This window comes from Pelmatolapia mariae, linkage group LG16_19 (assembly GCF_036321145.2).
Source record: "Pelmatolapia mariae isolate MD_Pm_ZW linkage group LG16_19, Pm_UMD_F_2, whole genome shotgun sequence".
Classification (NCBI taxonomy): Eukaryota; Metazoa; Chordata; class Actinopteri; order Cichliformes; family Cichlidae; genus Pelmatolapia; species Pelmatolapia mariae.
Window position 1 is genome coordinate 63,360,988 of NC_086241.1, and position 25,947 is coordinate 63,386,934.

Genomic DNA, 25,947 nt, shown 5'->3' on the forward strand with positions numbered 1-25,947 from the left:
GATAGGTCATAGGCATGTCTGTAGTGACCAGCGTGTTTGCAGATCATACCTTCAACCCAGCTGTGCAACAAGTTAAAAACTGGACGCTTTTCAGGGAGGGAACTGATCAGCCAAAATTACACCAAAGCACTCTGTGTACCAGCATATTTATGGTTGCCTATGCTGCTGCGAGGATGATAACAAAGACCATAAACTTCCTGCTGGTATTAACAAAAGACAGCAGCATCATACAGCCTTAGATTACTAGCCTTCCCCAACCTTCACCAAGACAACAATAAATGCCCTGAAAGTAGCAAATAAACTTTATCATTTTTATCACCAGGATTCTCCTATTTCTTACAAATAAACAGTACTGGAAATGTAACAGTCCCAGATGTATAATAATCCTGGGAGAGTTTATATGCCAGTGATTTTTGTGAATGAATGAACTCATTTTAGCTCTGAGATTATAGAAGTAAGCTTAATCTTTCTTTTCTTCTGAATGCATAGGCTCTTGACACATCTTAAGGGAACTCCATAGAAAAAAATACTCTATAAGAACCTTTGGAATAATGTGAAATTTCCTGGCGCTTCTAAAACGCAGCGCATTTCTTCCAGAGCTGCGAAATGAAGCCAGCATGGAAGTGGCAAAAAACTTCCAAAAAGGAGCCTGTCCCATAGACTCCCATGTTTAAACCCCAGATTCACAGCATTAAAAGGCATGTTTACAACCTGGTATGAAAAACTGTTTTGTATGGATAGTTTTCCTCCTCAGAAATCTGAGTGGATGCCACCACCATTGAGTTGGGGTTGCTTTGCATCTACTTCGTTGTGTCCTTGATCTGGGCCTGTGTGATTTTGGAGCATTTTTAATTGATTCTTTGGTTGATATTATACCGTGCGTGTTACACACCATCCAGGAAGTTTGTCCTTCAGTGAAATTCAAGTGTTTTAGTGGTCTGTTACTTGGCACTAATTAGCGATGGAATATATGACTGTACCTTGTACCTACAGCTTTCCCTCATCTGTAAGATGAGCTTCAAAAACCCGAGCATGGGAGTAGCCAAAACACCAATGTTGTCCTATCTAATGGGTGCCATGGTGGCTACTTCTGCCTTTTTATACTTCTTGTGGTATAAAAGCACAGCGTATTGTTCAAGTCTTCTTTATTCATGATTTTTGCACCTGTGTATGCAAAATGTGTTTGACAGTATAGCAAAGAAGAAAAAAAATCCTGCTTTCATTGTTTCTACATGTTTTAACAGGGAACACGGGTCATTTGTTTACACTGTGAGAAGCCACGGCATAATTAAGTCATGATACAGAACTACAATATTAACGGTAACATTAACATCAGAAACATTTTTTTTCCCATGCTGCCTTTCAGACATCCCTCTGGCACTAGTTAAAATAGGTGTGCTGTATCTGTACCATGATTCAACGGGCACACTGCGTGTAATTTATTTTCTCTAAATGAGCTATGAAGAGCAGTGTGCCCTAAAGAGTTGGGCAACAGATACTGCTCCTGAATACTTAAGTGGGATGCAAAAACTTTGGGTCAGTACAAAAACCACATCTCAACTGGTGCACCCCAGGGGGCTTGAAAATGTATTTTTCAACATATGTGAAATATGTATTCTGCACCTGTTATCTGTATCTTTCTAATTTAAGGGCACCAACTGTTCTGCGCTATGCATTGTGTTGATAAATGACATTTATGTGTGTAGCAGGGATTCTCAAGGTTTTTTTTAGGCCATGAATACCTTGGGGGAGAACCTTTCTGGGTACTACCTTGTGCACCAAAGACGTCATAAATGTCATTAATGACGTCATAATTTTTTCTATTTGCAGTTAGATACATTACCTTAAATTAACATGTGCATCAGTCGGTAGACTGTTTCAGTTCTTGGAATTGTGTTCCAGCTTAGTATGTATTGTCACAATATTCAGGTTGATTGATCTGAACTGACTCAATGTTAACAATGAGCTTTTACCAGCAAGTGTATTCTTCAGCTTTCAGTTGGTTTACTGTTTGTATTCTTACGCAAATTAAAAAAGTCACCTCACAGGACTTTGTTATAAGGTAAAGACCTTTCAATAATATACAGAGAAACCCTGTAAATTCTCAGTAACCTGTAAATAATCACTTGGCAACAGTTACTGGTTCACTTCATATGACCTGTGGCCTCATCAGGGTCATTTTTTAATGGGTCAATTCAATCGAATCAATTTAACAAATTTTTTAACCCTTACTTTTACCCTTACCCTTACTGCAGATCTGTTAATAAGGTGTCCCAGAATAAACTAAGAACTATTGGTGTATTCAGTTGCTGCTAAATAAAAGATGAGTGCCCACAGTAATGAACAGGCTGCCACATATTATAATATAATGTGTGCCATTATTGAATCCAGTTACCTTGTGAAATGTAAGAATATTAAGTACCTGTTAAATCAGAGTGGCTATTGTACATATCTTATTCAAAAACAACATTTTTTTCTAAAAAATAAAACCTCATTATCTAATAGCATGTACAAATTTGTGCAGTCTGCACCATATATACATGAAGCTATCAAAGAACACTTGAAGAATAGGACAGAGAGTAACATTTGTGGCCTCAATTAGTTTAGCTTATTAAAAAAATAGTGTCAAAGGTCATGGTGTCCCTTCAGTACTTGTTGACATTTTCGTCAATTAAATGGTAAATGGGCTGGTGTTTATATTGTACAATTATACTCAATTGAGCACTTGCAGCACTTTCTATTCATTCACCCAGTCACACACACATACATATGGCGTTTTTGTATATACATAAATGCTATGCACAGACTCACTCTCCAACAGATGCTTTGGGGGCAGTTTGGGGGTTCAGTATGTTGCCCAAGTATACTTCAGTATCCCAGCTGGAAGGGTTGGTGATCAATCCACCAACCTTCCATTTGTTGCACAGTCCACTCCAGCACGTGAGCCACATCCATCCCAATTACCAATAACCAGTTATTTGTTTCAAAATAAACATTTGTATACCACAAAATGCTGTACAAAATTAATACCAGTACAATTTGAGAGATTTGTCGAAGGAGTAAAATTAAATTTAATACCATACATGTACATATTAGTTCCATTATAGATCTTGAAAAGTCTTTCAAGTGTGTAAATGGATCAAACACCCATTTATTCAGTCCAGCTTTCATGGTGTAATTCTTATAGGGGTTTTTTGTTATGTTTAATCTTACTCGTTTGTGTATTAATTATCTATATTATATGGAGAATGCACCAAGAAATTCACTTCCCATGCTGACCATTTTTATTTCATTGCCATTTTGCAGTTTAATTTTCATTTCAGTAAAATTAAATTTGATTTATACACTTCCAATTCACAGCAACAGACACATCAGAGCCCTTCAGTATTAGAGAGAGAACCCCCGCCAATCAAACAATCCCCTTTGAAGCTGCATTTGGCAAAAGTGGAAAGGAAAAACTCCCTTTTAACAGAAAGAGATCTCCCACAGAACCAGGCCCAGTGAGGCCCATGTATCTCCATCGACCAGCTGGAGATGAGGGGAAAAGAGGAGAGCATAGAGACACGAGGACAAAACACAAAATATGGGAGTCATGTAAGTTAGTGATAGTTAGTGTAGTAGTACCATATGCATGCAATAGGAGTGAAAAGAGAGAGTGAACTAGACATTCCCAGTGCATCATGTCCTCCAGCAGCCGGATCCTATGGTCAGGCTACTTATGATAGCATCATTGATGTATAGTTCCGGGTCACCTGATCCAGTCTTGACTAAACCTTTATCAAAAATTAAAGTTCAATGCCTAACTTTAAAAGTAGAGACCCAGTCTTGGAGCTGATTGGTTAAGCCAATCAAGAGAACACAATATGGGAGGAATGCTTTCTCTATTTCTGGAGATTGGAAGTAGAGATAATCACTGGTAGCAATCTTGCTCCACTATTTTGAATCAAATTTTTAATAGTTCCATATTGCATTACTGTCTAAATGTGTTATTTTATCTTCATTCTGTCAATTGTGCATTGTGTATATTAAAGTATAGAAATGTAATATTGCTAGAAGAACAGTTTTAGTCCAGCTGAAAAGTAAAATCATGTTGCTTTGTTGCAATCCCAATGATGATACTAAACATAACACCTCTTCGCAGCTGAATTTCAATCAGCGGTTTCATCATAAATCATAAAAATGCAGCATTTAAAGCCTTTACCAAAGCCTTAGTCAAGGTCATAGTTGCATTATGCACTTAATTCATTCTTGAGCAATTATGTACTATTCTGTTAACTGAAAACAGAATCTGCTTTGATTTCTTTTTTTTTTCCTTTGGTTTAATTTATATGAAAGTACTGTATTGTTAAGCACGTTTCCAGAGCTAGTCGTTTTTCCATTTATACTTAGCTACATAGCTGTTGGGCTTGAATTTAGAAAGTGAACTTTTCTAATCAATAATGCACCAAGCAGACTCGGAAAACAGAATGTTGTCTTATGTAACATCCTTATAGCTGGTTATCAGGACAGCATTATATAGCTTGGCTGAAATTTCACCTTCCTGCCTAGATTGACTGGATAATTGAAGGCATTAGAGATGCTTTAAACACCAAATAACACCATCACAATTGGTTCATTTTCTTCTCAGTTTGACTCTCTTTTTCATCAATACCCACATTTAATAGCCCATTTTAAGCCTAATGTTATTATCCATGATCTTAGTGGCTAATCAGGAAAAATAATCTGCCTAAATGGTTTTTTAATTTCTGAGATAACTGTTGGAGTTTATGAGAACGCGGCATTGTTCTCAAGTGCTGACTAAGCATTCAGACCTTCATCTCTGTAAAGTTTCTGCAAATTAATGTGAGATGATGGCTCACATGTCCATCACTATACAGGAGAAGAATGGCAGCTGGACAGGCTGTGTGATTGAGTCCCATGCTGATGTAACTTGTGCTGGATTACATCGCCACTGCTGCTGCTGCTGTGCAGGTGTCTAATAGGCAGAAGTGCATTAAAAAAAGGGGGGGAAAGTTGGAAAGAGAAGGAGAAAGATGTAAGGAGTGAGACTGAGGGTCAGTAGTGAATCCAGGCAGATCAGTCAGCCGTGAAGAAGTCACATGTCAGTGTTTCAATAATGATGCAGGAGAGTATGTAGAAGGTAGGAGAGACACTTAAACTCACTGAAAGAATCCCTGAATATCAAGTAGGTTTGACTTTAAATAGAAGTTATGTATAAAACCAAAAACTTGTTGGTTGTCCTTGGAGGAAACAACAACTTAGCTTTATTGTAGTAGAACAAGATGTGAGAAGCGCAATGCTTGCTCGAGCTCGGTGCTGGGTGAAGGCACTCTTCATTCATAAGAGATTATTCTCAAAATCTCATGAAACCACTTTCAAATCTAATTTAACATCTGACACTTTATATAATGTGTTTTTTTAAAAAATATAACAAAAAACGAAAGCTCTGTATTCATTAGTGAAATCAAATCTTGTCCAGGATCTGGCATGAGAATTAGTGACATGAAACCAAGTTTTTATATGCACCATTTCTCACAATAGCAAGCCCATTTGATTGAATGCCAGGCATTGGAATTAGAGATTGTCGCATTCAGAGTGTTTCCTGCCATCACTGACAAAATTATACCTGAGACCTGTTGGGACATGATTGAAACTGACAAATTGTTTTTTTTCTCTGTGTATCACTTCTTTTGTTACCAGCACAAAGTTAAATCCTGCTTTAGCCTACGTAATGCTAAGTAGGAAGTGGGATCGTCCACATTAATGAGATGAAGAATTTATGGTGGTTATATGCCCCCCGGATGACCTTGCAGCCTGGTGTTCTGCCAAAAACAACAAACGGGATTCATTAGCAGTCTGAATGGGGACTTATGCTGAAACACATTAGTATGATGGGTTCATAAATATATGGATTAAAGTGACAAATTATTGCCATGTTTTTCAGGTCATTCCAAGTGACATTATCATACTGTTTTTAATGGGATGTTTGGAAGAACATACAAATTGCAATTAATTAAACATTTTTAAAAGCTAATATTTCAAATGTAGTAACACAAAAAGTGCAGTTTTTTCAAGAAAGGTTTTAGCGATTGCACAGCAAAGCAATTTGCAGATTAATGTGGACTATAAAATCATATTTAATGATTCTTAGGAATGTGGCAAAGTCATAACTTCAGCTTTTGATGCAGTTAAACTGCTTGCATTTCCTTTTAAAACCAAGGACCAGACATTTTTAGAATTATTCACATAACACGTTAACATAAAACATACTGAAGAAAACTTTATTAATAATCAGTTTTTCTTTAACATCATACTGCTAGAGACAGGTGTTGAATCCAGACATACACCAAAATATAATTAACTAAATGTTAAAATTAACCCAACACGTTTAGGGTCTGGCAAATCTCTTCAGTCAAATCAACAGCTTTCATCAAGATGTTAGTTTACACCAAAATAAATTAAGGTATTATTGTAATAAATCCTTAAAGCTCCCTCCTTAAGAAAATGCTTTCAAAGCTTCACTCCCTCTTAGTGTATTTTAAATAAGACTTGAATTAAATGAAGTGTTAGACAGCATATAGGGGTAAGTCTCTAATGGGTGTCTGTGTTTATAAAGTCTTGGTTTTAGCTTGAGAAATGTTTTATCAGTGTTAACTTTACCTCATGGGCATGGGATGATCGCTTTGATTTTTATCTTTTTACCTGTACAAAGATGTTTGAACTGTTGTAGTTTAAGAAGCACAGAGCACCCGCACTGCATTTAAAATAGTTTGCCTTTTTCCCTGCTGTTTAAAAAGTGTCTAATGTGTATGGGAGGGTATTTTTATATTTCTGTGCACGCTGTTGATGTCAAAAATCTCTAACACCAAGTGACAGAAGATGTATTCATTATATGGATGATTTGTGTTTTTACGAATGTGGGTGATTATTTAAAAAAAAAAGAAAAGAAAGAAAGCAGTATTCTTGGGTTGGCATAAGAATGCTTTTAAATCTGAATGCACAATGAAAGTTGGCACTTGTTGAAGGGCTCTTAGCTTTGGATTTATGGGAAAAAGAAAACCAAGGGGGGTGAATATAGCAGGAAACTCACTGAAGGATTGGTCTGTTAGGGTGAATCAAGACCTGTGCATGAAGGAAAAATGCCAATACTGCTTGATCTAGGAGCCACTTGAGGTGGTTTTGGCATCTGATTAGGTCACCTCCTAGGTGAGGTATTTCAGGCATATCCAACTGGGAGGAGACTGCTGGGGAAGATCCGGGGAATGTTGTAGAGATTATGTTTCCCAGTAGAAAATGCATGGCTGGAAAGACTCAACATTTTCAGTGTTATGACAACAGAAACAAGGTTCAGCAGTCGTTCATGTAGATCATTTGGTCATGGGTCCCTCCTTCCTCGATGTGAACTGACAGGTTTTAGATATCCATGAGAGCCTCCCGTGCAGAAGAAATACTATAACTGCAGCCTTGTCACTACACATCCAACGCATGAGTCAGCACAGCTCCTCAAAGATCACTTGTGCGAGGAGCCCTCTACCTTTGATGATAAGTGACAAGCCAAAGGATTTGCACAGGTGAAGACAATAAACAACAGCAGCCTTGTCACTGCTCCCAAAGCTCAGCCAACTGAAGTGTTGTGAGCACTGCTCCTGTGCTGTGTTTTATCATTTTTAAGAACCTCATAAGATCTGGATGTTTGAAGAAACAGGCTTTGTGTGTCGGTAAGGTAAAAATAATTGTTTTAATACACTTAATACCTGCAAGTACTAAAGAGTATTATTATAGCCAGTATATAAATCACAGTCAGTGTAATTCTTTGAGTCCAAATTTTCAAATGCACTACACAATACATAATAATATATTCACTTAATAGCTTGATATCTTGGTACATAGAGGCTGGAGAACATGTTCACTGCGTTTTTGAATGTGTTATGACATATGTAAAATATGTATTTAAATGTATTATCTAAAAGTATACACTACAGTAGATCAAATTATACATTTTGTGCTTCAAATATGGATAAAGTAATCATTTTATAATGATTAAAACTTTAAATGGGTGTGCCTCTTGTGTAAGTTTGATTCCGAGGTTGTTTTTTAAAAGGATTTCTTTGTGTCCCCTGACAGTCATGATTGGTCTGATAGTTCAAGGCTGTAGGTTATGCTCATCTGTCATTGAGGAAAATCATTTATTTCAATAGTGAATAAATTGTTTGTGTTAGTCCAGTTTTAACTTTTATTCAAGGCCTTAGGGAGCAATGGTTTTCCATTAAATCAAACGTTGTCTGCAGTGATTTGTGTGACTTTCAGATTTTTCTTACAATTGGCTGCAAATGTACAGGTTGGAAACTACCTGGCAGTCCTGTGCATGCTCTGAGAAGATTCCATTCAGAGTATTTTATACCTGAAGCCTGTAATCTGTTTTGCGTCTCCTGTTGCTACATTTCACCTCAATGATGCCAGGCAGGTTTATGGTTAGCCATCACTCTTAACAACAATAGGATCAAGGGTCAGCCTGAGCCCTTCTCGCTGCGAGGCCGAGCAATATCACTCTCAAGACGAGTCCTCCTCTCTCTCCGCCAATACTTACTGGCTGAAATATCTGCTCGCTGTGCCACTTTCGACATGTAATCTACTGCTGGCAGCAGCAGCGAGGGAACTCGATCATAAATCTTCTCTCGGACTGAGCATGTTTTATGGGTTTCACGTTCTTACTGCTAAACTATGCTTGAATGTTCCCGTAGTACTGGAGCTGAATGTAAAACAGCTGAGTATGGTGAGCAGTATCTGAAGAGAGCCTCGTGTTTTCTGGCGCCCACTGACTGACGGAATCCAGCCCTCTTGAGCCCGGCCGGGAAACTCAACCTGCAGCATGTGCCGGGACTTTCACTATACATATATGTGATTCCTGTGACATCTATTGCAAAAACGAGTGAATATTAACATATGGTCATACTTCAGTGTTTTCACCCGCAGGTGCTTTGATGGTAAAAAACGCTTTGTCGACAATGTTGTTTGTTGGGGAGAAAACTTACAAACATACAGTACAGCACTTCAGAGTCACACGCTAGCGATTGAAGATTTCTGTAAATTTGAAACGCTGAACCCATTCTGTACTGGACAGAAGACACGGCGCAAGATTGATTGAGAATGGTCTACAGCCAATCAGGATGCAGAACACAATGTGCTATAAAAAAAAAAGCTTGGAAAATTGCACACACAAAAATCAGTGAAACAGCGAGGCCGCGAAAGGTGATCCGCGTTATGGCGAGGGACCACTGTAGTTTTATGGTCAGTGTTGCTAGTTTAAATTCTTCTTCAGTTTATCAATAAGACTTTCTTAACAAAAAAAATCAATATACTGTATATGAAAGACATATCCATTGACATCACAATGGTCTGTGAACTTTGGTCACTTTGGCCTTTTGTCCCCTAAAGTGAACATGATCTCGTCCCTGTCGTCTAGACATATTTAATTTCAGACCCCAGCTGACATTGTTTTGTTTCGTTTTGACTTAATAAAGGCTACCCAATATTTTTCTGTCCTCACAGGCTTCAACCTTCTAAAGCCTAGCCTGCCGCTGGCTTGAGACAGTTGTTTTGCAACGTTTTATTCAACATCTGTAACTCCCATAACTCCTGAACCGTTCGCTCAATACAAAGAATTCAAATGGTGCCGGAAAGCAGCAACTCTGCGCTTTTCAGTAATAGTAGGATCATCATGGTAATCCAAGGCACGGTGCCACAGCAGCCCCGCCAAGATGAAGTCTGGTTGAGAGAAGAGAGAGTGAGTATGATGGAGCTCTACAGAAAACAGACATTTTACCAGGCACTTGGGTTCTTTGTACCGTGTTTTTTTTTTGTTGTTTTGTTTTTGCTCTGTTGTTTTCTGTGTTATTTTTCTGATATTTGGATGTGCACCCTGCCTGGAATTGCCATAATGACCCTAATATCACTGGGAAAAGAACCACAGAATTGAAGCTTTCAGGAACCGCTGGAATTTTTTGATTGTGCCAGTGATTCAAGAGTTAAAGTAATTTGACATAAAAGCACTCGCGCTCCCATTGGTTTTAACAGGTGAAATTACTGGCATTTATGTATAAAATTGTACAGCACAACTCTGTTACCCAATGTCAGTCAGCCTACCTTCTGTTGTTCTACAGAGTAGAAACGGGGATGAAAGGGATGAAAAAAAAAGTTTGAAGAGATGCAACTGAATTCCAGCATCATGAAGGAGGCAATGAAAACTCTGCAGGATCTGTTTTACACTATGGAGGAAAGCTGTGCAAGCAGCTCTTGTCTGCTCTTTAATATCAGGAAATTTTAGCAAAAAAGTTTCAAATGTTTTCATTCTTGAACCGTCATGCTATAATGATCATAGCTTATGTGTGTCTGTATATTTATTCCCAAACTCCTCCTAGACCACTGGTCCAATCTTGATGAAATTTAATTTAATTCAACTCATTTCAATTTTATTTGTACAGCGCCAAATCACAGCAACGGTCATGGTCAAGGCGCTTTATATTGTAAGGTAGACCCTACAATAATACGTACAGAGAAAAATCCAACAATCATATGACCCCCTACGAGCAAGCACTTTGGCAACAATGAGGAGGAAAAACTCCCTCTTAACAGGAAGAAACCTCCAGCAAAACCAGGCTCAGTGAGGGGTAGCAATCTGCCGTGACCGGTTGGGGGTGAGGGGAGTCAGACAGGACGGAAGACATACTGTGGAGCAGAGCCAAAGATTATTAATAAGTAATGATTCAATGCACAGAGGTGTATAATAATGGGATAGCCTTGGAACTACCTAGGATGCCAGGAGGATCTATATGCTGAATAACTAAAACATTTACTTCAAATAAAAAGCACTGCTTCTTTTTCTGTGCATTTGTATATAGAAACCACATTATCGAGGCCGGGTCATGAACCTACGCCATTTTTAGACATGTAAATCAAAAACATTTATAGGCACATTACACATATGTTTTAATGCTAACCATAGGGTTTCAGTTTTAAGAACTGACAAGTTTTTATTTCCTATCTGGGACACAACATTAATTGTGGTTCAAAGATGCTCACAGAAGATGGCAGAGATGGTTCTAAATTGCTAGTAAAGAAATGTGTTTTCTTTAAAATTCTTAACTGTAGCCAACATACCCTCTTTAAATGGTAAAATCTAAACAAGTCTGTCTAAACTGTGGGGGGGGAAAAGTTATTTCAAAGATAAATCGTCACTGTCTTTTTCTTTTACACCCTTTAAGTAATTTCTTTCAAGCTTTTAAGGACTGCAAAGGTTGACATTTCTTATCACGAATCATAGACTTGCATATGAGCGTGCTCACACGCTTCTCACACTTTGATGATGAGAAAAGATAACAAGGTCTATACTGTGGCCTTCCTGAGATGCAGGGGTTAAACCTCTCTGCAGTCTTACAAACAAGCCAGGCAAATTAGGGAGACAAACTGTCAAGCAGTTGTTTGTAATGACAAAGGATATGGCAAAACTGTGTTGTTATTCCTTTCATCTTTCCCCCTAGTTACATAAAGTTTTCATGGGAAAGGATTCCGACTGCCTATTCACAACAAGGTTTTCTTTTCCACTGTGCTACATGTCAGTCACCCTGGCCCAGTTTCATTTCATTTGAATGACAGCAGTTTCATTCGTTTTGAGTGATATGTAGTGCAAACACGCTAAATGATTTGAAGGAACACGGCAGAGTTTGGCGTTCATGGTTTTTATTTACAGTGTTTATGTTAGTCATGAAAAAATCATCCAGCATATGTTAACAGAAATGAGCCAAATCATTCTCTGCAAATATGCAACTGGGCTTCCTTTCCTCTGATTAATGAACTTTACCATATTGCAGAGTAATGATTAACAGTTTTCATGTTTAGGTATTAGAATTCTTACATATTACATTGGTTTGGGAATCAAATAATGTTTGCCCTAGTTTCATTACCTTCATCCATCCATCCATTCTCTTTTGCTTATTCAATAATGGGTCAACACCTAATTTAAATCAGTTAACTTAACTTGCAAAATTAATTATTTAAAAATCCAGAGTAGGTCTCAGCTACCTTTAGTGCCATTACTCTGCCTGCCCAAAAAAGAGGTGTTGAAACATTTCTGTCGGGTGCTTCTCATATTATGCTTTAAAAAGCAGCTGCTACATTCTGCCCGATAATTAGGAATCTGACTTTGAAATATTAAGTAAACATTAACCAGATCATTTCATGTAAGCTGACTGCCTTGCGTAGACAGTAATCAGCCCCAGTGTGTACCATTGGTGAAGCCTTCCTTAGCACACAGCTCCTACCAAAATATAAAAATTCTACTCTAAATTTTTTTAACCACAGAGAACTTTATGAAGCAAGATAATAAAAACCCCAATCCCCAAACCACACAATTCATTTCATTCCACATTGCAAGCCATTTTCCACAAAGCTCCCCAGAACTGTTGGCAGAGCAAACGATACATAAACCATTTCACTGAGCATGTCATCATTTTTGTTTAAAGTCTTTCAGGCTTTAAACTTTTTTTTTCATGTAATAGGCAGATTCTGAAGTGAGAAGAAACTGCATGTTTTTCTGCCAGTTTAGTTTGTACAAATCTACATAGATGTGCACAGAGGTTTAGTTCATGAATGTAAATACATAACACAAAAACACATTGCCAACAAGAGATAATTTCTATTTTAAATGGATGTATGTTTTAGAAACCCCCTCAGCACGTTCTTTGTGTGCAGTAATATGCACCAACAATTTTAATTTGAGAGATAAAGATACACAGAATATTTACTTATACACTGTGTGTGTATATCTAATTATTTTGTTTGGTTATCTGTAAAAAAAAAATATATATATATATAATGAAGTTAATTTCAAATATGTTTACTTTTAGCTCTTTCTACATCCACACAAAAATATGAAGCTACAATAGTAACACTTACATCATTCTTTCAAAACCTTGGGATATAGCGTTTTGCTATTATGGTAACCAAAATGTTGACATTGTTACTGATGACGGGGACGTTGCTTAATGCCAACATATTTCTTACTACAAGCCAAAGTTAGATTAGGCAGGAGTTTTAAAACAGCGAGTTGACCCAATTTTAAAGGCAATAACGGTGATAGGACTAAACAAATGTCAATCTGTGATTTTATTTGATATTCTTTATTTAAAAAGAAAAGTCTGAGCATTTTTTTTGTGGTAGTTTAAAGTGTCTTTATTGGTTTTTCAAAATTAGTGACAGTAGGATGATTGGTATAGTAAGCAGCGTTTAAAGGGTACAGGATACAGGCAGTTTAATTAACCCTTTTCAGTCATCCACGTCATCGTAGTCTAAGGAGCTTGGAAAGAAAAGCGTCTGGACTTCTTTAAGTTTCTTGAAGAAGTTTCACTTCTCATCCGAGAAGCTTCTTTAGTTCTATGAGGAATTGGTGGAGAGTCCAAGAAGGGAAAAAGAGGAAACACACACATGCAAAAAAAGCTTTAAGACATGTGGTTATCCTAGTTGGGCTTTCATCAAATCAGCAAAGATGCACAGAAAAGAAGGTCAGACACATACTAGGGAGGATCAGAAGGATAAACGGAACAATATTGTCATCCCTTATGTAGCAGGTTTATCAGAGAAACTCAGGAGAGTCTTCTCCACGCACAACATTAGGACACCAGGTTTCACAATGGGTTCACCCATAACCTGTTTTCACACCTTGGCTTGTGTGATTAGGTAGAGGATCAATAGCTGTCCACGACCCTCTTGGGGATTGAAATCTGGGACTCTTCACCAATTGCTCTTAGAACTGAAGAAGCTTCTTGGATGAGTCCAGTCCAGACGCTTTTCTTTCCGAGCTCATTAGATTAACCCATCTTCCTTTATAGCTTTTTTTTTCTTTGAAAATTGAAGATATTTCATCTTTACATAAAAGCAGCTCTAATATTATTTTTCAAATTTTTAAAGATTTTTTTAAAACATTGAAAAGAGAAATCTATCTATTTTTAAAAATATTTAGGGCCTTCACAAGCTGTGGGATACTATGTCTGTTTTTCCATGAGGCAATCTTGGACATATCACTGTGTGCTGACCTTTACTGTACACTCCAGGGAGCAGCTAGGACAGAGCTTTAGTTTGTGCTATTAGACAGTATTCTCATACAGTAGTGCCTCTACATCACACCACTGACTGTGTCATACAATCAGCGACCTAATAATGTGTAGGTCCCTCCCTGGATCAGCCATGTTCTGGCACATCCCATGGATGCTTAATTCGATTATGAAGTAGTGTGTTTGGACACCAGAGCCAGTGCCTGCAGCTCTTTGTTGTCTTCCTTGGGCTATTCTGAGGCAGTTTTTGTGGTGTGGCTGTAATTGAATGAGGTTTTCTCAGAAGCCTCCAGCATCTTACACAGCCTGTGACACCAATGCCCCAATGTGCCAGCTCCAGCAGTATCAGCTACCACACAATAATGGTCCCCATTTAGAGACTAACAAAATTCTGTCATGGCAGTGGTATTAATTATTAGTTTGTTAGCCAGGAGATCCTGGTTTTCATCTTGTCGGGAGCTGTTTGTTTTGCACTTTGTTAGTCTTTTTTCACATGTTGATTTGCCTCACTTTGCAGTCGCTCACGTTGCTTATGCAGTCCTTCAGTTATGTGCAGTTTTGTTCTACATACATATTTTGTTTATCGTCAGCTCGGGTAGGCTCCAGCCACGACAGACGGACAACTGTTTGTTTTCCAGATCAAAATACAGCAGAACCATGCTGATTCACTGGGATGTTGCCTGTGTTGCTTTCCATCTTGCTTGTTTATAACTTCCAGTGACAGAGAGCATGCTGGTACCTGCCAACTACTATGACAGTAGAGAGCGCAGTAGCTATTAACTGCCTAGTCAACTAATTATCTGCGTCCCTAAATGGTACAGGTCAAAGTTACACACACACATGCATTCTAACACAATAATCAGCGTTCACCTAAAAGTTGACTGTCTTGGCTGCTCTGCCACATCACGGCCACATTTCTGTCTCTTCTGTAAGTTACCTCAGTTTCCCCTTTTCATATTTTTTAATAAGACAGAGACGAGTCGTGAAGTTGTTATATGCGTCATCGAGCAGCAGCTCCTCAATGCACAAAATTTAATCATGCAACCCACATGAGGTGGACGTAATTGGGCACTGTTTTGGTGCTTTGGTAATATGCAGTGCATCCCTCAAATTAGGCGCTGTAATTGGAACAAACATACTGGTCCTGCTTGCTTCAGATTGGCTGCGAAGATTTAATCAAGTGAAAGACTCGGACTTATCAATCCAAAGAGATGCTGTGTAAGGCAGAAGAATAACACATTAATATGATTTGCTACACACAGTGCTCACACGTTTTAATGCACATGCAAAGGCTGAATTTTTTTCCAAACATCTTAGAAAACATTTCATACAATATATGTATTCATGGGATTTTGGAGCAGGGAGTTTGTGATGAGCGCAGTCATATTGAGAAACCCAAAAACATACACCTAACCTCTGTGCTAAGATGTAATCTGTGTAGGCAGTGATGCACGAATATTTTGGAACACAAAAATTGCACTGCGCTGTCCGAATTAAATAGGCACTCCCAGTCACGCCAAGCTTGAATGGTCACAGGCAAAGCAGGCACTGTCACTTCACAGGCCCACGCTCGGTGAGTTTCATCTGTGTAGCACAAATTCTGAGCTCTAAATTCAGTTATTTATTAATAACTGCAAACTAGTTGAGCTCTGGGACTCAGCCTTTACTCACTGTAATTAACTGTATTTTTCATGAAATGCATAAAAGGATGTTGATAGAACCGTTCAGTCATTTTCATCACTGAAAATGAAAGATGTAACATTAATAGGGATTTGTGCATAAAACATAAAGTTTTTCTCACAGGAGCAAGCAGAAATTTGATCATGGATTTGTTCTACATGAGTGCAGCTTATGTGATTATTCATGCAGAATACAGTCATATTTACAACAAACAATGCTCAACCAGGCAGCAACCGAGGCTCCAATACGTGGTGCATCACTTTGTCTCTCCTCAGAAAATGTAGTTGCTTTCTTTCTCTTAAAGTTTTGTAAATTACTTTGTATTGTGTGCCAGCTATCGTTGAAGGGTGTGTGTGTTTTAATGGCTTTTCTAAGAGTGGAAAAAATTTCCATTTTAATGAATGACATGTTTTATTTGACAAAATAGGCTTTTCACATTGCAGGTAAGAGAAATGTGACACCGTCGCATGGACTAGAATAGCACATTAGTCATCTGTGCAAAAAGGTTTAATAATAGCGACGTGACACATTCAGGATTAAATGTTTATTGAAATATGATATCTATATCATGTATGCACACCCTCGTTCTCATAGCTTTACCAATGTTTGATCATCCTAACCTATAAACATACCCAAAATTACTTTTAGACAAAAACCAAGTACTTGTTTATGCAAAAGCGTTACCTTTAAAGAAATGTAAAAGCCCACTAACTGTATAAAAATGTAACATTTTTTTGTTTGTCACTTTTACAGTAAAGTAAAACAAAAACATATTTAGTTCAACTAATTCCATCTAGCCTTTTAAAGGAGTTTTCAAACTTCAATTGCTTAACCCATTTCGTCTCGTTTTGAATCGTGCTGGAAGTCAGCTCTGGCCACGTTGCATTAAAGGAAAGAAAACAGAGGAAGCACTGTTCCTTGAAGTCCCGTCTACTGATTATTTTTGGTTTAGCCAGCATTCCACACGAAAAGCAAATCATATCGCATTCACATTGATTTGTGCTTTCTAAGCTCACAGCCCAGCATTCACTCCCTTGTGCTTCCTATTTAAACATAAAAAAAACATTCCTTTCATAGAACCCAGGGCCTAAGGTTTACAAGTAAACACCACTTAAATATTCCCTTTTAGTTTACAATATATAGGCAGCCTAATTTGAGCCTGAGCATTGAAGAAAACATGAAATAGAAATCCAGTGCATTCATCATCATGTACTGTAGCCCCTTTTCAATGTTTATTCATTAAGGTTTTGTGTATACAAAAGAATGTACAAGATTTTAAAGCTGGTAAACATATTTAACTGAGGTTATTATCAGAAAAATAATGAACTGTATATATTTCAGGTGCCATCTGGTGCAATAGTATCCTAAGGTCCATTCCATTTATTTCTGACTTGATTCTCACCTAATTAATTCAGTTATTTTGAAATCCTAATCAACAAGACAAGTATGTTTGCCATATGGATATTGGAATGCGTTCCTCCCTAAAATAGCATCCTCCATACAGATCCCATCTGTGTACGCATCTTTATACAGACAACCATTAAAACGCAGCTTTCCTAATTTGTTTTGTTTGTTGTTTGTTTTTTAATTCTTTCTGTAATTCCTTGCCAGATTGCTTGTAAACTGTTGGTTAACTGGCCATTAAAGGCCATTGAAATAAATTATTTTGGTTTGTGCAGTTTACAAAAGATCTCAAGTTGCATCATTCACAGTTAAAAATAATCCTTATTGATCTCATATTGGGCCATTGTGCCCCACAGTTCATCAACTGTCTAAAATGGCAAACGTTTCAAAGAAATGGTTGCTCTTCATAAACAGGTTAACACAAGGTGGGTGCGGCTGCCCTACTCACTGCTCAAGCTGTGTGCCTGAGATGACCATATTAAACATATCTGCTTTCACTGACATCATACAGAGCCAAGAGTACAAAAAAAACACATGTAACACAGCTTTCAGTCTGAGGCACTCTGGGCTTTTTGCTCATAGGGATTACTTGTACATATGCTATTGTAAGTGTCTGAAGCTTTAGCCATGTTTAATATTTGTGTTCATGTTATACTTTACCAACTTAAGGTTGGAGCTAAATGAATGGCTGGATGGATAGATGGAATTTAAAAACTGATTTAATTTCAGGTTCTTATATACATCTAACATCTACTAAAGCATTAAACTACTGAAAATCTAGATCTTCTACATAGAGAAAAGGTGGCAAACCTTTCACTAAAAATTTTGTGACTGCCCAGGGACACTCTTTCCCTCTTTCTTCAATCATTTTCCTCCCTGTGTAAGCGTGAAAAGCTTATGCTGGCTGGGCGCTGATGGCCAAGTCAGGCAGCTCTAGCTGGTTGTAGCTTTTCACGAACAGGAGTCTGTCAGTTGTCATCTAAAAAGGAAGAAATGAGCGAAATATGATGTGGCAGCGTTTTCGCCAAACTCTGCCACAATTCCCATTCTTAGTCACGGTTTAGTCACATACAGGTCTTTGCTTTGAGTGAGTCCTTCTAGATAACGTCTTAGAACTGCGTGGCCCTAAGAGCTGCACATGTCTTTGTATTCATGTCCTTCTGGGTTGATTGGTAGTTCGTTGCACCTCCGGGGTTTCTACTATAAATGAAGACAAGATACTAGTGAAGTGGCTACTTTCTTAGTGAAAAAAATGCAAGTAGAATGTTTGAAGAATAAAAATCTTCAAGCCTCTCATGTCCTTGTTTATGTTCCACCAAGGAGTACAAAGTAGAATCTGGATGAGCAGTTTCCAGGGCAAACTTTCTGCACATCTGTCCCATGTGCTGATAACAGGGAGACTAGCAGATTAGCAGATGTGTGCTTGCACGCGCATGTGAAGGGAAAATTGTTCTAACATGCAAGGTAACGTGCAATTCTGATGACAGACAAATTAGTCAATTAGGAGAGGGTGACTTTGTTCTTTTGTCTTAAGCCATCATCAATTTCCTGTGAACTTAACAGCATTTTTCTGTTACAAAGTGAACATGTTTTAATCACAAGTGCTGTCACTCGATTGGAGCAATTTCCTGTGGCTGTGTAAAGGACGAGGGTGCAGAGTAATTGAATTTGGGTCATAATTAAAAAGTGCAAGGAGCCATGTGATCTCTCCCCCCACGCCTTTCATCTTCGTAATAGCGCAGCAGTTTACATTGAGAGGCCAAGTTTTCATCACTGAAATTAGTAATTTATTGAGGTCTTGCATGCTTTATGTGCCATGCAGGGTAGAGCAACAGCCTTATTAAATTGGATATGCAGTTTAATTTGACATTGACAAGGGAAAAAAAACACAAATGAGCTGAGGTTCAGCCATGTACAGAAGAGAATGGGCAGCAAAAGCAAAATAAATGACAAGGCTGATATCAGTTTGCCATGATAATATCCATGAGCATTTCCTTGAGTTGAACAAAAAAGTACTTTACATTATATTCGCAAAGAGAAGGTGATTTCCATTTTTTCTCTACAAGCTATTTTAATGTGTCTCTGTGGTTCCTTTAGGCTCCAACTCTGATATTTCCAACTTTTACAACTGCTGTGATATTTCAATCAGCACAATATCATTACTGTGGCTGTTGAGTTGTAACCTCTGAGTTATTCTGAACAGGAGGGTGTAGGTGGAATAACACATCTGATTATAGAACCGCACGAAGAAACCAGCTAAAAAAAAATCAATGGGAGAGAAGCAATGTAACTAATGGTTGCACGGATCGAGAGGAAACTATAGGAAATGAAATTATAACACATGGGAAAAGACAGAGACAGAAAGCAGATGGGATAGCTTCTGACATGTCGTGCCTCTCAACAATATACTGAATAGAATATTATATGACACGTGCATCAACTCAACACTGTGGTTTGGCTTAACACTTGCATTGTTGGTTCTTTGTTAGCTGGCGAAATATAAAGATGCTACTGCTGCACTCTGTGTAAGTAGCTATGAATAATGGCGTCAGCAGATGTGGAAAATGTTGAGTCAACTGGACTGCTGCTGCTTTTTGGTGTCACTTTTATCCTTGCCATTGCTCACTGCTTATTATTCAAGACAATTACCTTACTGCAGTCCACTACATCAACATAAACAACCACCGCACAGCAGAATGTATTTATACATAATTTATTTAAAGAATAAATTTAATTTTGGCGGATAATGCCTTAAATGAAACAAAAACAATATACCAGCGTGTGACCTGATAACATTTGAAACAGATTATCAGACGCTGATAGTTTATAAGTTATTACCATACAGATTGCCCATAGGAGGTCTCCTCGTACTATTAATAGGCTCATTAACACATGATTTAATGGTGCAGTTCATTTTAACATTTTAAGTAGCCGGTATTGCATGTTAATGATGGGATTGTTTTTCTATAGAAAAAAAATACAAACTTTTTACCTAATCTCCCTGCACTGTTTGTTGTTGAAACACCATTCAACCACTGAAATGACCAACTTGACCAACAAAACACTTAGAGTTGATGCATATTTTAACATTCATTTAAACGGGCAGAATGTTGAAAGTTAGGATGAAGAGCCTTGAAAACTTCATCTGAAAAGTTTCTCTGCAACTGATGGGTAAATTCACAATTTTCACTCTACAATCACCATTTTACCGCTAAATTGTAGGAAGATTTGCCTCCTTAGAAACAAAGTCTTTCTCAAAAGCCAACAGTTGTATAGTTTTTGATCTGTTGGCATTTGAGTTAGAAGACTGCTATTTAACTGGGAAAAAGAGTCAACCTACACAGGTAGAAAGAGTTTGGTTTTGTCAGACTTCCTGCTCTGACGGGAGTTGTTTTTTTAATGTTTGTCACTGATTGCATTGTATTTTACCTGTCTATTGAACCTAGTATTAGGTGGAGGAGGGCGCCTACTGACCAATTATGAGTGGCTGATTACATCTGATAAAGGCCATTTATTGAGCAGCCTGATATGTAAATCAAGTGCCAAAGTAAAGTTAATGAAAGAACGGTGTGCTGAGAAAAATATGATGAATTTATAGCTGCAACATAAAAACACAGAACAAGTCACACACATAAACATACTTGTACAAAGCCAGCTGGTCACTGCAGTGGAGAATCAAACTGAATGTGACTTTTTTGTGTGTTTCATTGGTATCATCCCACACACTGGTGGGCCACTGGGAGAGTTTCTTGCTCCTCCAGATGGACAGGCTGCCCCTGGTTATTGAGGCTCTTCTGTCATAGTGGCAAAATGAACTGGTGCCTCTTTTTTGTAAACCTCAGATACTTTTCAAATAAATTCTGAAGCCTGCGAAAATTGGCAAGAGATATCAGAGTGCAGATGGGCAGTTAACTGACGAAACCTGCCTGTCACCATTGAATAACAAGATGCATAATCCTGTTTCATAAGCTTTTTTTTTTTTTTTTTTTGCTTTTTTTTGGGTTCACAACCTTCTTCTTCATTCTTTTTGTGTTGCTTTGTCTGCTGGAACCCCAGGAGATTTAATATTATAAGAACAGTAACCAATGGACAAATAGCAAATAGCTAAACATCAGTTGGGCTTCAATCGTAACTCACTGATGCTCAGCCTTTTAGATCATCATTTAACTGTAACTGTTAAGTAACATGTTCATAAGGTCACCAAAACGTGAAGTTCATTGTGTTTTCTTTTTTAATCCTATGTGTTTTATGCAGCGTGCTCAATGGTTTGAACTCATTTCATTTGGATTATGATTTCCAAGCTAACATCCACCCTGTGTGCTAAAACAATTTACTGATGACGGGATCTTCGACAGGGGATGCCAAAGATAAGATTTCATTACAAGACTGTAATCATTATCAGATCTGATTTAACACTTGCTCAGGACATTAGCAAAATGTGTTCTCTACAGAGCTGAAGAAGGAAGCTCAGAAAATGAAAATGGGGGTGACTGTAGGCCTGCCATTCTTTTGATATATAGCCGTCATGTACATCTAATAGAGAAATATCCCAGTCATCTTTTAATCACATCATACCCTTCACCATTCCTTTCTAAAGTTCTCTATTAAATCATTACAGATCAAAGTACTTATGGTCAGCAAAAATTCCATGTACAGTTTCACCTCTATTAATTGTAGCAAAATTTATTTTAGTTTTGTGTTATGGCAATGCAGATACAAGAAAGATAAGCATGCATTACTGCAGGTATTTTTTAAGCTTGTCCTTTCTCTTAGAGTTATCTTTACATAAATGATCTGTAATATTTCCCAAACGGTGCAGGAAGTAGCCGGGCTGTTTTCTGGCTGCTGTGCTTGAAAACAGCTCAATTGAATTCGACCCTTTGAGTCGAACCTAAAATAGCGAGACTTCACCAAATAGAAACACCAACTCCACTAATGCGTCTTTGCAGCGGGGCGTGGTCGGCGGCGTGGCTGCAGGGGGAGGTGGACACACCTGAGCTGCATTGGCTCGTCACACCTACCCTGCATATAAAAGGACTGAACTCGGTCCTGACTGAGTTGTTGTTGCTGTTGATGTGCGTGGCTGGCGGCTGAAAAGCTGCAGCCGAGAGTGTAAAGTTGCGACAACCGGGAATAAAGTGTGTGTGAAAGTGAAGAATGTGATTAGGTTCATCATTCTCATGCCACAGTCTTCAATTTAGAGTTGAAAGTTATCTTATTTTGTCTTACGTGTGTATCAATATAGACTTTATCGCGTTGTTTGAACATGATCATCATAAAAAAGAACATTTTAGTTAAAAAATTACATTTCACTTCACTGTTTGGCTTCTTGCCCCATTGGCTAGGTTGTGTGTAATCAAGGTGGAGTATACCTTGAGTATACCTTATTCAGGCATGACCATGAACTCAGGCTAAGCACAGCAGCTCAACCAACACCCTGCTACATACCCAACCAGTTATCTATTTTAGACCCTGCTATTTAAACCGAATTAGCCTGCCCATACCCGCTGAGCACCAGCAAGCCACTTTGCAGCTTACCTCTACTCCAGCTTCACCATTTCATGCTGTTTATGACTAAATTATTTTCATATATTTTGTCACTAATGTGGTTTATCCTGGGTCTTGGTCCCGCTCTCCCTGCTTCTGACCTTTCATGACTCCAAACAGAAGGGATAAGAGGACAATTAATTATTGCTCATGGAGTATAACTTATTGGAAAATCCATCAAAGATCCAGGCTTCAAAATGGGAGTGAAGCTTCCAGGTCAAAAGAGAAGTCAGTGTGCAGTTATCAACACATCAGCTCTATCTTTGAATATTCATGAGCTTCTGGGAAAAGGCAGATGTGTTTTCAAAAACTTCTGCAATTCATATATCCTGTAATTACTGTAAACAAACCTTTCTGAAGTAGTCACACTGCAGTAGAAGGTGACACCATTGATTACCCACTTGGTCTGCCTTTAGATTTTTTTTTTGTCTCTGTTTTTAGGCCATCTGAAAATACCACACTGACATGAATCCCTGGTGGACTCACTTGCATCCTATTTCTTTTTTTTTTTTTTCCTTTTAATCTGGGGTTGTTTATTTGGTTGGGTTTGCTTTCATCCTCTGTAATTTGCTTGTGGCAGATTGTTCATTTTTCAGTCACAGAATAATTTGCTCTGCACTGTAAATGCAAGATAGCTGTATTCAGGTGTGACTCATCTGAATGTACAATGGCTAATGCTTGCCTTGAGTGCGATCCCAAGTTTTAGTCTGCAAATTATGTGAAAGCCTCGTGATTACTGTCGTCTAAGCCATTCTTTCAAAGTTGATAGTGTTCACAAACTGCCAAAATCAAGCAATTTTGTTATTCACTGTCTAAAAGGTATATATTTGTTGATACCAAAGTTCGGCTTCCTAGAATGAGGTGTATACAGAGTTATTTTTCCCGCATAACAAATTTTTTTTTTTTTAAATCTTGGAGACATCTTTGAGAGAGAGATTAAAAAAATGTCCCTAATATGAAACAACCCTGCTTATCTCATCCACCCTATCAGTCTAGTGGCATTACAGCATAACAGATACCATTCAAAAGCGTCCTGCATAGCGTGGAGAAGTGGCATTCATTCAGCTCGGCTATGTCAGGCCATTCAGTCTAATCTGTACTTTTCTTGACATTTTGGCTTAAGCTTGTTGTGCACTATGCCATTTGACAGTCAAAATCAATGTGGCTTAAGCAGAGATCCCGATCCAGCAGCAATCCCCCCACCCACCTCCGAAGTCCTTAACCCCAGTTGCCTCCATGCTTACCTATTTTGTACCAGCATCATTTTCAATCAATCTCATCTTTCCACCATGAAAAAAAAATACCACTTCGATCTAAAATAGCCAGAATGATCAAAATCACTGCCTATGTCTCTTAGGGGGTAAAAATTCCATTACCATGTAAAGCAGTTTCCATTTCTGTCCTCCCCTTCCTTTGGTTTTACTGCAGATACATTCAACAGGGTACTTGGACTCTGAAAAACCTTTTCCATTCTGTGCACTCAGACTTGAGGACCCAAGTTAAATGGCTTTGCCAATACTATAGGCTGCATTTTGTTATTACCCGGCATATTATAGTTAAAATTTTTCTGTCATAGAATCACTAGTTTGGTTTCTACAGAGAGCCGCTCAAGCAACAGGAGATACTGTTGAGTTTACTAGTTTATTGAATGAGCATATTTCTGATGCAAAAGACAAAAGTGCAGTCATTTCTCTTTCTGGCATATTTACGCAGCTTGGCTGCATTTCTTTTTTTCGCTTATGACAACAGATATGTAGCATTTCATTATAAAGGAGTAAAAATACTTAATGAAAACATCACCAAATTGCTGTAAGCTTTGGACGTCTGTCCTATATTTGTAAGAAAACAAAACAAAATTCTCCCTCATCTACGTCTTATAAGCAACTAAATGAAACATCTAGGATGTAAAGAAAGTTCTATGGGTTACAAAGTTTAAAACTTTTTCCACCTGCACCACGTGTTTTAATTATGTAGGACAAAGCTGTGAAGACAATTATGGAAAAACAGTATACACATGTGCTCTAGTAGGTTCAGAAGTTAGCTGAAATAAGGCCCAAGCAGACAGTTTTGGGCTACAGCTGCCTGTCGTGGCACCCCTGTCACTTTTGGAGCTGGCCTCTAGTGGCCATTTGAGGGAATGGAGTATTTGATATTGCTACTTAAATCATTTTTCTATAGTTATATCAACTGAAGTTAATCATATTACCAAACAAAAGCTAATCTAGACCGTATCTTCAGTCCAACTCAGGATCACCCACACACATGGACAATAGTCCTGTATATGAGGCAGTTATAAAGCTTGTCTCTGTGCAGTATGCTCACTCTGGCAGTGTCCACCTCACAGCATTAGGGAAGCATTACCACACTGAAAGTACATACAACATAACTCACGTCTTTGTCTATTGTTTGTCCTGATAGATGAGAGTCACAGATAATGCAAAACAGAACCCATAACAAATAAGTCGTAATGTGGTTAGGACATAAGCAGCCTACTAACACACACATGCACACACTCACAACAAATGAAAATTAAAAGAGCTACGTTAGCCAGAGCAGAGCACTAGGGGAGCATAAATGAAAAGCATTATGAAATGAGAATTGTCAATTGGCAGCAAAGATTAGTTGGTCTGAGCTGTTTTGTTCTGTTTTCCTGTGGTGAAGAAAACATTCCCATCATGGGAGAGTCTTTGAAAAAACAGCAGTCTGCACAAAGGTCAGGTGATTTTAAATAACCAGCAGGCCTTTATGACACAGAGGACCATAATGAGAATTATTAGCATCTGCACTCAGATTAGTCATGTATATCTATTTCCCACATGAGGGGTCTTTATCATCCATTATCATTTTTTTGTATTTTTATTTAGGACTACTGTGCCTCATATGGTATACTATTAATTAGATGTAAATGTCTGACTGATGTATTCTGGCAGCTCTTTTAGGATCCACCGCTTTGTTAATGACTCCCGTGAGTGCCAGCACAGACATAGCATGAAAAACATGAAAATAATTGAGTACACTATGACTTGCACAGAATTTTATCCAGTTACTGGACAGAAATCAAGTTTCCAATGTGCTTCCAAAGTTTTTGGACCCCTTCGATTTCCAGACACATGTTAAAGCTAATTCCTCATCAGTCTCGAGACAGTGCTCTATATTGATAAAGCAGTTTTGTTTTTGGAGTGTTTTGTTCCTTTTTATTAAAGTGAAAAGG

The 25,947-nt window shown here is 38.1% G+C and overlaps 1 protein-coding gene across 1 annotated transcript in view; it reads left to right on the forward strand.

Annotated features, from left to right (window-relative positions):
* The window catches only part of alk (ALK receptor tyrosine kinase), a 420,903-nt gene that overhangs the window by 300,919 nt on the left and 94,037 nt on the right, over positions 1 to 25,947 (forward strand). The gene's annotated exons all lie outside the window — the stretch shown is intronic.